At 41.9% G+C, this 12989-nt stretch overlaps 1 protein-coding gene across 2 annotated transcripts in view; it reads left to right on the top strand.

The window, feature by feature from the left end:
* Positions 1–12989, top strand: part of ldb2a (LIM domain binding 2a) — a 193449-nt gene that overhangs the window by 70907 nt on the left and 109553 nt on the right. The window lies entirely within an intron of this gene.

Here is a 12989-nt window from a genome sequence, read left to right on the forward strand (position 1 = left end):
TATTTGGTGGGAGGTCTGTTTCCTCTCATTCTAACGTGGCTGCACCCGCTCTATAAAGCTCATTAGAAAACACCCCTCTTCATCCCCTCCCCACAAACCCCCTCCCTAACCTCCCACAGTCTTTAAGAAAAACTCCAAATTCTCCTCGTTTTTTTTTCTGTTTATTTTTGTTTTGGGGGGGAAAAGTGTGTGAGGCGATCGAAGTCAAGAAAAGTTAGAAATAAGAAAGCATGGCTCCTGTTTTTAAGGGGAAACAATTTATGTGGTGCCCCTGGCCCGGACATCGATTTGGATTGAAGTTGCCAGAAGCTTCAGGCTTCTATTCAAACATAGATCTGTTCCCAAGTTACACCTGGCTGCTGGTAAGACCAGAGCCCAGGAAACTGATTCAACCCTATGCAAAGTCCAATAATCAGCAGGCCTGGAGACGCAGCACCCACCAGTCCAGTGCTGCTGTTCTGTAGCAGTATTGATTGTCTTTGGGATGATGCCGATTACACAGAGAGAGCCTTAAAAAAGCTTTGTTAGGTCTGTAGATGAAACAAGGACAGGGTTGAGGTAAACACCAGGGATAAAAGTGAACTGTAATTTAAAAGTCCAGCTCGCTGTGGAAAATCAAAAACTCATGACAGTGAATTATAGTGGAGTTTGGCAAAAGGTGACCTGTTTGTACCAAATTCATAGTGTATTCCTACATCTTAGCATGTGTTTAAGTTGTTACATCATATTACCCAGCTGTGTTGAATACTTGATTCTGATTGGGCAAAAGCCCTTAATAGAGGTGATTAATTCCCAACAGAAAAGGCGACACCAGAGAGAACCTTATCACTCACATCTTACCAAATGAATCCAAGATAGGGAGTCCTGCATATTTCCCCTTTGCCTGTTGACACTGTGGCAAAAACATACAGTTGTGCTCATAAGTTTACATACCCTGGCAGAATGTATGGTTTCTTGGGTAGTTTCTGTTGTCTTTATGATATAAAAAGAGTAAACACAGTTGTTTGATAAAAAATTTGCTTCACCCAACCACTAACCATGACTGGAAAAAAAAGTTTTTCTCTTATCATTCATATTCTCTGAAAATTAGCCAAAAAAATCACAAATTCTGCCAGGGTATGTAAACTTATGAGCACAACTGTAAGTGTCTGTCTCAGGTTGGTCTTGAGAGTGGAGAAACAATGACACACATGTGAGAGTAGCTACTGGACCCCAAACATATGATAGGGAAAAGTGGAGCAACATTCTGTCCTGCAATATGGGCAACGGTAGCAGAGCTGGTGAGAGTACTGAGTAACTCAAACCATAAGCAGTGGTGATAATAGTGAGAATGTTAAAAGTTGTGCCTTTTGCCTCTTTTATCTTCAAAGGGAGAGAAGGAGAACTGAATGAGGACAGAAATGTCAACATCAATCTTCCTGCTCAAGTCCTGCTCACCCTGTCTTAATGTTATCTTCAGTGGAAATGTTCACTTTAATTTGAATTATAACAAATTAGCAGATTCAGCTGTTTTTTAGCTGTATAAATAAGTCATTTAAATCAATTAAATCATGTTAAAATTATTATTTTTTTGCATCAACTTGTTTCTTTAGTTGGCAGCTGGCTAATTAGAGGGATAATGTAAAGTGAATGGGTGGATGTGCAAACTAGAATCCCAACAGGGTAAGACCCAGTCTCAAAGCTCACGACCCTTGACCAACTCATTTGCATAACCAACCTTTCACAATGCATTATCCCATAGATAAAACATTTAAAATATTAACTTTGCTTAATACTACATGTGTACTAAGTAGTGACATAGGTTTTCAGATGCAGAATTATTAGTATTCAGCATTAAAATAGCTGCATAGTAGTAAATGTGTGCAAAGAGGTCAAGTTGTTGGTGAAGTAGAGGCATCCCAATTCATTTCAGTCTATTTCATAACCAGTTAAAATAAATTCACAGGGCTTTAAGTCAAAGCAGGAATAAACTGAACATCTACATCTATTTTGTTCCCTAACTAACCATCAATCAACTTGCATGAGTGTTACTCCTCCCAGAGCAGAATCCACTGACACATACAACCATTTTACAGAATGAGAAAACAAAGCTAACCTATTTCTGTGTTATATGACAAGTATATCCTCCTATTAGAGAAGTGACAGCAGGTTTTTTTTTAACTTGTTATCTAACTTTTGGTAGAGGGGTAATCCATTAAAGCTTCAATCCTCAAAGTGAACATGCACATCCAAACTGCTTACTTCTCCTGTTTATTTAAACTCTTGTATCGACTGAACCTACTAGTTTGAGTGACAGTGGGTTTTGAACTATAGACCCTATTGCTCATACAGCTGTTGGAGGTTGTGGCTCAGACTATGTGGAGGGCTTTCTGCTGTTTGGAGGATTTGTCGGCTTGTATACTGTAAAATGTAGCTAAACATCAAGGTAATTTTAACACATATTGTGGAGCGTGCTTTTACCAGCACCCTGTATTGTATTAAAATTGGTGTATTATGATGCAAGGTAGGCATATCTTGTTTTGAGACATGAGCGTGGAAACAGAACTGTCAAACAAGAGATAACTAAACTTACAGGATAAATATGAACACATTTATGTCAGTCTTTTAACCCATTGGATACGGTCTGGTAATATATGTTGCCTCTGAGAGATGGTCAACTTTTCTTGGCTCCCAGTGAAGCCAGCAGTTAAAGGACGTTTAGCCAAGACTTCCTTTTCTGCTAATGATCACAGTCCAGCTTGAGAAGCAGGACTGGTGTTGGTGTTAAAAAGATGTTTAAAAGCAGATTATTGGATGCACTTTCATGTAGATGTCTGTTAAAAGATACTTATTAAGGCTGTATTGATGTTAGATGACTGCTGCTGTTCCCATATTGCATTTTGTGGATTGTGCACTGCTCCTTATGCTGACAACAGACTGTTTACCTCTCTCTTAAAGACAATATTGCTGAAATCGGAGTACTTCCAAAAAGAAAATGCAGTCCTATGGCTACAGATTTAGCTTTTTGCAGCATCTGTGAATATGTTTTTATTAAAGCATTTCAAATCCAGTATATATTTATCCCATAAGAGGAGGTCAAGGTCTCCAGTTGTGAAACTAACCGCACCTCGACACAAACCAGCTCCACAAAGCACAGACAGATCCTCCTACTACCTCTCCTCATTATGGCTGCAGAACACAAATGAACAGAGCCAGAGCTCAAATCCTTAAATCATCTTTAAAATGATCAAATTTTCAAGGAACAACATCTTGCATACAAATGAAAGCAGCCTTGAGCCGCTGTGAGTGTTTTGAAAGAGCAGGGAGGGCAGCAGGACCAGCACAGACCACCACCACGGCTGCTCCCCGCCTTCAAACACTCCACCAGTCTGCCTCTTCTAACACTTTATTTATTCAGGGCCGGAGCTATACTTTAAAGTTTTTTTTAACCTCTCCAATCTATTTCTTTTTTTCTCAGCAGCGGTTTAAAATTGATCCTTGAGACTAAATGTAGAAAGCAGATTTAAACACATGCATGGATTTAATTTGAATTAGGACCATTGCAGCGTGATTTTCTGATTCATATGAACAGCGGAGGAACATTCATTGTGTTTGGTTTCTGGAATATTCTCTCTGCCTCACATCAGGTAGCAGAGAGAGATGGGCTGTGTGTGTGTATATGTGTGTGTGTGTTTGTGAGTGCGTTTATGTATGTGTGCTTTGTATGCATGTGTATTTGTGTGTATGTGTGTCCATGAGCAAGTGTGTGTGTTTGTGTGTATGTGTGTGAGTGTGTGCAGGCGCATGTGTGCGAGGCTGCTGCCATGCCTACGAGATGGGGGATGGTAGCAGCACAGCCAGCTATTTTTCTTTCTTTCTCTCCTGAACATCAAGTTTGGTCTCCCATCAGCCTCGTCCTCCACAGAAAACGGCTGCTGGTTAAAGATGTGCTGCAAACATCCATCCATAAAGCAGCATAGTAGACGCATTGTTATTGATTAACCCAGTACGGTACAGACATGTATCGATCCATTTGAATATAAAACATATTGATTAATCAAAATATGGAGGACAGAATTATCTATTGAGCCCAGCAGGACAGAGAGGGAGGTTTATTAGCAAACTATGAATCTTAACTTAAATACTAAAAGTGCAGATGTTTCTTGACTCAAATAAGATAAATGTTGAATTTTTTTAATTGACAAGTGCACTGACAGATGTCTCAGTCTTATAAGGAACACAATGCAGGTTTCTATCGGCCGAAATGATGGACACTAATTGCCTGTTGGCCCCTTGCAGATATAAACATGTCTCCTCCTGCTCACTGCGCCTGTAGGTTCTTCGTCTGTTGAAATGCTGCCCAGTTGTTTTCTCCAACTTCTTGCTGGGGAAACAAAGTAAAACAGGTGAATACACATTAAAAGTTCAACATTGATGATTTAATTATATATTAACCCACTGAACATTATTCTGCCACCAAAAAATGTTTAAAAGACGTCCATGACCATCGTTAAAAAGACGATGAAGCTGGTGTGAAGAGTGGATGTTTTTGATTCATCATGTATATTTAGACCAGATTTAACCAAGCGGCAACCTCCGGTCTCAAACGATGAAGCCCATGCGGAAGTGTTATGAACTGCAGTACATCGAGAATCCGCTTGAGGCTGGCTGCAGAAACACCGGAAACCACATAGACATGAATGGGAAAAAGACGATATTTGCAGCATTAATAAACATGTTTACAGCCGGGTTCAAAAAACGGCTTGGCCCTATGAAGCTAATCTCTATCGGCACACACTGTGTGTGGGGGGGGGGGGGATTTTTTTCTAACATGACAGTTCTGTAGATATTAAGATTTCGAGTTTTTGCCCAAATAAGGACATGACTGACGTGACTCCCGGTCGGGAACACATAGCTGTTGGCTAAGAGGCTCACACTACGTCACACTCTGCCTGGTTGAGTTCCACATTTCCAATATGGCTGCTGCCGTCGATTGGCTTCAAAACAGCTCTCAGGAACAGATGGATGACGTCATTTAACCAAAGTCAGCAAACATTCTCAAACATGAACGTATATGTTCAAGTCCCGTCTCGTTTATTGTGCGGCTAACAGGATTGCAACACAATCATTATCACAAAAATTAACGATGCATGATAGTCTGCCACTCATTAGTGTTGGTTATCTTGGACAGGATGGTCAGTTAGGTTTTAATCAGTTACATCATTATGCAGGGCTCTCTCTACTTCCACTGCCATGTAGCTTAAGTCCCAGCACATGTACAGTCTTCTTTTCTTTATCAGTAGGTGATGTTTAAAACTGCTTTCTTTATGATGTCTCTGGCTATTGTTGTTGACATCACGCAGCCCACAAAGCTACATTCTTAAGATTTTGTACAAAAAAATAGACCGACTTGAAATTACACGAGATCCAAACTGCCAGTGGAAAATGACTTTGTAGAAATACCATCACAATAATCACTTTGATCCTCTTTTCACCCACAAAATAAACTTTATCAAATTATAAGACAACAAAGTGTTTTCTGACAGATGTCATAAAACTGGTTGAAATGTGGTCTTGGATGTTCAGACCTGATTTCACCCTGTTTTCAACCAACATCAAAATTTGGTTAGTGCTCACTGGGAATTTGTTCTGTTGTTATAAAGATACCTGATGGTGATTGGTTTGGATAAGAGAAGTGTTTTTGAATAAATGAGCTCTGATAAAAGAATTAAATAACAGCAAAGAAAGTAAGCACACTTACTTGTTACAGCTGCAGAAACAGCTGAAACCTCCCTGCAGAAACAGCAACATTGTCAGTACTGACAACAAACTGTGTGCCAATATTTGTGTTATTCCATTCTCATTGGAGTTAATGTGACACTTTCAGTTGGTTTTAAACAGCCTTGTTGCAAAATCTGCCCAATGAGAGCATAATCAGCACTCAGAGTAATTGTGACTAAACAATCAGCAGTTATGAAATCTGGGGATGTTTGTTGTGCTGGAGAGGAGCACTGGGAGGTCTTTCCTGTCATGTGTCTTGTCAGGGGAAAGTTTTGCACCTGTGCAGTCGTGATGCGCTGCCACAGAGCAGGGAGCTAATGAGCTGACCGGTCCAGCCAAAACCCAAACTCAACCTGAAATCCCTTCAGCAAATGTTTGTCACATTGTGGTGCAAAACCTACAAACACTGAAACCCAGTGAGTCATAGCCAAGGAAATGGAACCAGAGATGGAGTAGATTATATTTATTTCAGCTCTCTTTCTGATGAAACAGTTCTCTCTCACTTTAAGTGCACTAATGTTTGCAGGTAGGGTAATTAAGACCCTGCTATGTGCATGTTGGCAGACATTGGGCCTACCCTCTGCATGACCCCTCTCTGTCTGAGGAATGTTGGCCGCCATGTGCGCTAATGTCTCGCTCACCAACCGTTGGCCGGCACCACCGCGGCCGCAGCACCACCAGCGGCCGCAGGAAACGACCGAGGGGCATTTTTTTTGTTGGCAGTTGGAGCAGCTTCCTCGCTAAGAAAACATATCCAAAACATCTGCAGCAGAGTGAGCGGAGAGAGGGGAAGGAGGTTGATGGGGGAAGGGGGGAAGGTGGTGGAGGTTGTGGTGGTGGTGGTGGTGGTTAGAGGGATGGGGAGATGTGGTGGTGGTGGAGGGGGGCAGAGATGTGGGGGCGGCAGGCAGCAGCAGAAGTACGTCTGCGCTGCAAATCTGACGAGGACTTTTGAAAGGCTAAATCCCAAAGAGAGCGCTGCTGCCTCGGCTTGCTGCACTACAAACAGCCAGAGCTGAGACAGGCAGGCAGAGCTGTTTCACCAGAGAGGAGCACAAATAATTATAGTGATAAACTCTGTGTGCTATACCTGACAAATGCTGCAGGTGGGAAATATTTACAATGCAAAAAGTGCAGGATTATTTCACATGTAAAGTGTTGCTGTCATTATTTGAAAGGTTTTCATGGTGTAAATGCTGCCTTGGCTTCAGCGTTTCAGGGAGAGGCACTCATTGAAGGTTGTGGTTGTGCATGTGTGTGTTTGTTTGTGTATGTGTGTCTCTGTCTATATTTTTTTTCTCCACCATTTCCACAATTTTCTCCACCTCTGTCATGGTGTGTTTGGCGGTGGCGAATAACATTTAGTTTGAAAAAAAAAAATCTCATTTACAATTAGGGTTTCTCTTTTCACATGGCGACTCATATCAACTCCATTATGAAGATTGTTTTTGTGGCCTTGTTGAGGCAATATGGGGGGTCGAAAAAGTAAGAATTGTTGTATTTATGATTAGCTCCAGCCACACCGAACTCAGCTTATAATTGCCTCTTATTTCAAGATGGCGGACAAGCCAAGCTCTCCCACATTTAGCTCAACGGTGAGGAAACAGGATGGGATCTTGTCTGTGGACAATTAAATCCAGCAGCAACACTGGTTTACAATCTGTTGGGCTGCTAATCCCATTGGAGCAGTGGAGGTAATCTACACATGAAGGAGTTAGGATCCAACTAGAGACCCATCCAGACTCTGTGCACAAGCCACAGAAAATGGGATTGGATCGTATTCCTTTGTTCACTCAGCTAAATCTCATCAACGGGAGAAAACATCATAATCCAACACAGAGCTCACACTGAACCTTCTATGTCTGTGATTATATATGAGTAATTTAAAAATCACACCAGTAATATCATGTTGCCCTGCTCCTGCTGCATGCTGGGTGCATGTGCAGGCTCTGTGCAGTGCAGTATTGTTTTTCCTGAGTAAATACAGCCCTGTTGGAGGCATGAATCATCCTCAGCAATGCCAGGCAACATGATTCATCGGACCTCTTGTCATTTTGTCTTGAAACGACATGCTCTCTAAAACCAAAAGGGTCACATTTAAAGGCATTATGAACACCAGAAAACATTTACCAAACCAAATTAGGGGTTAAAGGTCACTGCAAGAAGGCATTTATTTCTTTCTGCTTCTCTGCCATTATGTCCCCATTTACTCTTCTTCTACGACAAACATGTTTGCACCAACTCAAACTTGTTTGCAGCCTCTCTCCTCGATTTACATAAAACATGAAATAGTTCCATGCTCACTAGATTACTTATTACAGCATCAGACTGAATCTTTCCCAGTGGTTTGGCGTTCGCCTGCAGACTTGGCATGTGGCGCAGGGACGCCGATAGATGGAGCTGTGGGTTTGAGGAGGAAGGAATGAAGAGGAGGAGGAGGAGGAGGAGGAGGTGGAGGAGGGAGGGAGGGAGGGAGGGAGAGGGGGGTGACTTTCTCAACACTTGAAGTTGAGACAGAAGTGTGGAAAAAGACACTGTTTCTAAATCTACGGGGCAACTCATTAGCGGCATTGTACCCACTGATGTCCCTGCGTCTGTGTAGCTGTGTGTGTGTTTACATTGGAGGCTTTTGTGGTACACACACTATCACTGCATGTCCCTGAAGACTGTGTTGCCATTAAGTTAATGATGGCTTCTTGATGATTCAGGGTAAAAATAAGTGTTTTTCTGAGGTAGTGGTCACTTTACTTAAAGGGATTGTGCATGGGGAGAATGTCTCTGGAAAACACACTCCAGGGACCAGTATGTTTACATGCATGTGTGTGAGGATGTTTGTGTGCTGATTTCCAGCACGTGTTGGCGTGCATGCCCCTGTCTGTGTGTGTGTGTCTGTGTGAGTGTGTGTGTGAGTCTGTCTGTCAGGTTTCCTGCTGCGCGGTGCGGCTGGGAGCCCTAGCGAGGGTAAAATTCCATTCTCTCGGCGGAGCAGCATTCTGCATGAGCCAATTCCCAGGAGACACTGCTCTGCATGTCCTCCAGACAGCCGAGCTGAGGCACAGGCTCAGGCTCGCTTATTAACTGACCTGAAGGGGGGCGGTGGTGGTGGTGGAGGAGGAGGAGGAGGAGGAAGGAGAGAGGGGAGAGGAGGAAGGGGAGGGGGGCAGAGATGGAGAATGGACTAAGGGGGGAGAGGAGGGGGGAGCCCAGGGAGGCAGGAGGAGGAGGAGGAGGTGGAGGCGGTGGGTGAGGAGGGGGAGGTGGTGGTGTTGGGAATTATGGGTTTGTGTGTGCGTGTGTGTGTGTGTGGGAGTGTGCGCGAGTCAGAGTGTGATCAGGGGTGATGGGTTGTGGGGATATGACTGTGTGTGTGTGTGTGTGCGTGCTTTCTTCCTTTCGTGTGTGTGCGTATGTGTGTGTGTGTGTGTGTGTGTGTGTGTGTGTGTGTGTGTTAGAGGCAGAACTGGTTGAAAATATTAACTCTTTGCTCGCTGAGCTGCTTTGCTGCAAAAATTCAGCATAAGAGAAGAAGAGTGTGGATGTCTAACAAGCTGGACTGTGTGTTTGTATCCTTGGATTCAACACAAGGACATGTTAGCACCTTGTTAAAGCGGCTGCAGGCTTCACAAGAGCCTGGTTAATCACTTTAAATATGTATTTCCTCTTAAATTTCACTTGGAAATACGTATCTCTCATTTATTCTACTATTTTAAATCATTTTCTTAAATCTTCCTCCGTCTTCTGCAGCGATTCTCTCCATTATGGCTTCATGTCACGTCTCTCCGCTATCAGAGTTCAGCATATTGGTGCAAATATGGTTTTAAACCCCACCTTTGCACACACAGACTATTTCTGAAATAGAACTAAAAGCCTCCACTTCCTGCATTAATCTATTTACACTAATTCGTCATCCCTGTGTGCAAATATTAGTTTGTAGTTTTGTGTGTCTTCCCGTAATTGCTCAACACGACTGTAAGACTCATTTGTCACCGGTATGAGGAAATAGCATAATTGAAAAGTGCTTTTCAATTACAATTTGTTTAACTTAAATAATGAAATAAAATATGGTGCTTCAAAGTTTTACTTCTTTTTTCTTTTTAAATTATTATTCCATCCAGCAGTGAAGAGGAAAGAGAGAGAGAGAGTGAGGGAAAAAATCACTCACGGCAAAATGCAAATGAGCCTGGAAGCTATTACGATGCTAATGAGATTCCACCATAGAAGTTGCTGCTCCGGCATCCGGGGTATATTTCATCCATATTTGGAAAACAATTGTGAGCACAAAATAGGGGACACACTTCCCGGTGTTCACAGTTGAGTTAGTTTTTACTTCAGGAAGCAGGAATCTTGTCAGAGTGAGATAGGAGAAGGTTTTACTTACTTACTTTTACTTTGCTGCAAATAAGACAGCCACAGTGGTTTATTTGCAGTCTTTCCGTTGTGTTGCTCTGTGAATTCTGATCTATTTTTAGCCCTTCCTCTGTCTCATCTTCACATGTCAATCACCAGCAAAATCCTTTTTATTAAAAGCACTATCAAACTCTTTCATAATCTTACATTCTGCATTTTGGCCCACGTTTCAAACAGGAAATGCAAATGATTGTTTACAGCAGCAGCAGCAGCCGCTCCATCAAACACAGCAACAACTTTAAGTCTCCACGCTTTATTGTGGAACAGGATACAAGGCATGTTCAGGGTTCTTCCAAACCGCAGCAGCACCGCTACTGTTCAGGTGCAAAACCTGTAGCACGGCTGCGAAGGTGAGCAAGTGTGAGCACTAAATGCGGGCAGGTAGGATGGTAGGAAGGTAGGAAGGTAGGGAGATAGGATATGTTACCATAGTAACACCAAGAGGGAGCCCAGCAGAAGCAGAGTGTCTATATGTGTCCTGACCCATTTCCATTCTCATCCACAAGTGTTTTGTCTCCCTCACCTTGCTGTTTAACAACTAAAAGCACCTCTCCTTCATCCTTGATGCATTTTCTGCATTTAGCAAAAATGGTCAAGGTTTGAAACATTCAGCCAACGTGTGGCGGATACAACAGCTCTCAAGGTACATTTGGTTTCCTATTCAGCTCAGTTCAATTCAACTTTGTTGTCCCTGAGGGTAAAAAGAGCCCAGCGTGAGCAGGAATAAAACGCATATACATCAAAGTATGTAAAACAAAGTAGAGGAAAGTGAAGTCATGAATGGAGAACATTTTCATCTATTGAACGATGTTGAAGAGAGGACTTCTACAAAGAGAACACAGAGTAGAGTTCAACTAATTAAAAGCTGCAAAATAAAAGACTTTCTCCGACTAATTTCTGCTTTTAAGTGGATCAGAACTTCTGCAAAAGAACAAAAAAAGCCTTGAATGTTGCGACAGAGCAGAACAAACTCCCACCTGAGAGTGACGGTGAATTCTCTGGTCAGTTCATTAACACATAAAACTATATTATCTGGCTGAGCAGCATTTTAATACTGTGTCATATTGTATCATGATGTGCTATTATCTGTTCTAGTTATATTATTTTGCATGTGATTATGAGACTGTTTCTCTGTCACCTTTCAAAACCAATGTAAGGTTAGCACAAAATACTAAGCTAGATATGACATGAGAGAAATACTTTGTAAATGCCACAATACCGAACATATGAAACAAATTGCAAGGACCACTTTTTTCAGTTTATTGTCACTTCCAAGTACATGCTTTGGCACATATGGAGGCAAAATATTATGCCAAACACATCAGTCATAGAATCAATAAGTTAAAAGATCATCAACAAGGGGATACAAGACAATGCAGTTGACAGCTAGTTGGAGCTAAAAGAAAAAAGGTGCAGGTGTTGAGTTAAAAAAAAATTGCTGTGCAGTGAAATATATTAAAAGTGCATTAAAAGAGTGCAATTAAAATAAGGTGCCATTGAAGTGCATTTATCTCTCATGATGAAAGGCAAGGGGGAGGGGAGGGCAGACATTGCACTATTCAGACACGTTCCATATGACAGAAAACCTCCATGCATCTCTTACTTCTGGGTTGGATCACGGCAGTCCTCCATCACCACTCTCTTTTTAAAGATTGTTTTGAGCTTTTAGCCTTTATTAGATAAGACAGCCTGAGAGTAACAGAAAATATGGGGAGTGGGTGGGAGGTGACATGCACCAAATCCTGCTGGGATTGAGAACTGCCCCTACGACCAAGTGGACCACAGCCTCTGTACATGGGGTGCTTGCTCTACGAACTGAGCTAGACCAGCACCCTTGCCTTGATACGTCTCTAAGGACTACATTTGGCTGGAAATGTTGCAGCATGTGTATCAACAAAAACTAGACAATCTAGTTAAGCATATCTATCATATCTATCAAGTAGCCTCTCTGTTCTTGCTCCCTTTAAAATCTAGAATAAATTAAGAATTTGTTTCAACTTAATGGTCAGGCACAAGCATATCTTAAAGAGCTCACAGTGCCTCGTTGACTCTCTATAACAGTGGGCTTCCATACTGCAGACCTGCTTGTGTTACCTTTGGTCTACAAAAGCAGTACAGGAGGTGCAGCCTTCAGCTAACAGGCTATGACTGCTACAGTCATCCTCATCAGTCTTATTGATATCAAGTCTTATTGTGTTGCGTTTGTTTTTGCTAATATTTGACCTGTTTGACTTCAGCTGCTTCAGTTATCTGTCAAACTGCTACTATTCTTGTTAGTGCTAACACATTATTTTACAATGATTTTGGCGCGGTAGCCACCAGTCTGTGTTATGTGTTATCTTGTCCCTTTCAGTCCTCATCCACCTCTCTTTTTTCTGCATCACCCTCTGTCTCACTTTCTTTTCCCAGCACAGTCTCTGTGGATGGTTGTTCACCATCAGTCTGGTTCTGCTTGAGGTTTCTGCCTATTATATTGCCATTCTAAGTTTATATACTGGGACAGCACAAGAAGCACAAGTATGAGCATCGGCTATTCATCCTGGGGTCACACACATACAATCATACACACGTACACACATGGTTGGTGACTAGTTGTCTTGCATTTGCTGATGGTGGATATCTGTTGAGTTTCTGTAAATATTATAAAATAGAGTGAAATCCAGACTTGTTGTTTGTGTGTGTGAAGTCTCCTGAGATAACTTGTTGTGATCTAGTCTGATATTCATTTTAAAAATGATTGATTGATTGATTGATTGATTTATTAACTTGTCAATCAAATGCGATAAATTTAAATATAGGACTCAGCCTGGATATGGGAAGTT

The sequence above is a fragment of the Notolabrus celidotus genome, chromosome 8 (assembly GCF_009762535.1).
Source record: "Notolabrus celidotus isolate fNotCel1 chromosome 8, fNotCel1.pri, whole genome shotgun sequence".
In the NCBI taxonomy this organism is placed as follows: Eukaryota; Metazoa; Chordata; class Actinopteri; order Labriformes; family Labridae; genus Notolabrus; species Notolabrus celidotus.